The 2,076-nt window shown below is 36.9% G+C and overlaps 1 pseudogene; it reads right to left on the bottom strand.

Moving 5' to 3' along the window:
- Positions 1 to 298: 298 nt before the first annotated feature.
- LOC129849678 (U1 spliceosomal RNA) lies at positions 299 to 448 on the bottom strand (annotated as a pseudogene).
- Between the last annotated feature and the right edge of the window lie 1,628 nt (positions 449 to 2,076).

Raw genomic sequence — 2,076 nt, 5'->3', positions numbered from 1 at the left:
TTTCATATTGGAAGCGCATGACACATCATGACCGGGGGGGGGGGGGGGTTAGAGTGGCTTCCCAACTATCTCCTGATTGAAGTACCAGCGTGGCATAAATACAATGCTGCATTTCGCAACATAATGTTTCGACAAAATGCCAACAAAATTTTACAAACAAATGTTTCCACCTTTCGATTGGTCCACAAAGTCTCCTTCACAACTGACTTCAAAGATCTCCATAAGCACAGTCAGTTGACTCAAGTCATCTTTAAGCCTGCCGCCATGCAACGGTTTATCATTAACAAAGACATCAGGGTAAAGCGCAAACGAGCACTACCATAAATTTTGCAATCGAGATTCACACATTTGGAAAATTCGCAAGGGGTCAGCACAGCCAGAGTGCAATGGCTGAGCCCCACACCGGCTGAACCACCTTCTTGATTACAGTATCTCTTTTGCTTAGTGGAGGAAAAGTCTCTCCAGTGCCAACATTTTCCGCTAACGGTAACCACTTTGTGTTCTGATAATATCATATCACATCGACCTGCGTTAAATGCCGTTTAGGAATGCACTTGCACACAGAGTAGTGAAAAAGTAGTTTATTTTGTTTACTAGATTATATCAGTGAACCACTAGATTCCCATCATGCAACACTGTCGAAAAAATCACCAATTACTTTTTAATATCTTAACCTATCTGATATCACAAATGTTTGCGATATGACGAAATACAATCACATTCAGACACACACACACACACACACAGACAAATGCATGAAACCAATTGATTTATTATCGATAACATCTCAGATTCCCTTGTGCTTTTGATTTACTCCATAAAAGAAGGGTTGTAATTCCAACATGGAAAACACAGGGCCATCAGACACCAGTCCAGTTCCACTCCTCACCAGCATTATTTCCTTTGATCATTTGAACAGGGCGAGGGAGCACAGAGCACACACAAGCTGCATTCAGTAACAATATTCTTATTTGTCTTATAAATAAAAGGCAGTTGCTCCCTGACAACACAAGGAACTTTGATCGTATTAAAAGGGCAGGGGAGACTAGCCCATAGAGGCTGCATTTAGTCAATTCAGCAACAAATGCTTACTACGAGGCAGTGTTGCTGATGAAATAATGCAACACCCCCTAGTGGACAAAAGGCTTACAGCACCTGGTATTCCCAGGCGGTCTCCCATCCAAGTACTAACCAGGCCCGACCCTGCTTAGCTTCCGAGATCAGACGAGATCGGGCGTATTTTTTTTTTTTTTATCTTTTATTATGAAAAAACACATAATATTTACAACATTCAATCAATAATAAAAAAGGATGAACAATTCATCCTTTTACAAAATCAAAAAAGAAAGAAAGAAAAATGAAACCTATTAAAAAAACACAATCATCCACCAAAACCAATTAATAATTAAAAACAAGTTTTCCATTCGACTCAATTTCAATAAAAGTGCTCCCCCACACAAACAATTTTTCAAAATTACATCCACCATATTTATATATTACTTCTATATCTTTCTCTAAAATACTTCTAAATAAAACCTCCACACTCACAATTTTCCCTTCATAATGTCCCAAATTCCGTCTTTGTCTTACAGCGTATCTGGCATGACTAAGAACAAAATTCATCAAATTAAAATTAAAAACTTTGCTTTTCCCAGTTAACCCAAAAAGAAACAACCTCCTCCACTCAACCCCATCAACAATCTCTTCTCCCCAATGTTGTACTAAAATCCCCTTTAAAAACTTATGAAACTCTTCTAATCTACTACATTCAACAAAAAAGTGCATAAAATTCTCCACCCCCTTATCACAAATATCACATTCTCTTTTAATATCTCTATTTATTTGATGTAAAACCACGTTCGTAAAAATCCTATTATGTTTCAATTTAAAATCATTGTCTTCACATTCTATAGAATTATATTTTACATTTACATTCTTCCATATTGATTTCACATCTATATTTGCAAACACCCTAGACCACACTTTTTCCGAAGCAGGAGTTTTTATCTCTCTTAAAATACATTTTTCATATACCTTTTTAACTTTCAAACCTGACAAATCATACTTCTTCCCATT

The sequence above is a fragment of the Salvelinus fontinalis genome, unplaced genomic scaffold (genome assembly GCF_029448725.1).
Source record: "Salvelinus fontinalis isolate EN_2023a unplaced genomic scaffold, ASM2944872v1 scaffold_1624, whole genome shotgun sequence".
NCBI lineage: Eukaryota > Metazoa > Chordata > Actinopteri > Salmoniformes > Salmonidae > Salvelinus > Salvelinus fontinalis.
Note: the sequence above shows the minus strand (reverse complement) of the source record. Positions and strands in the feature narration are given on the sequence as shown.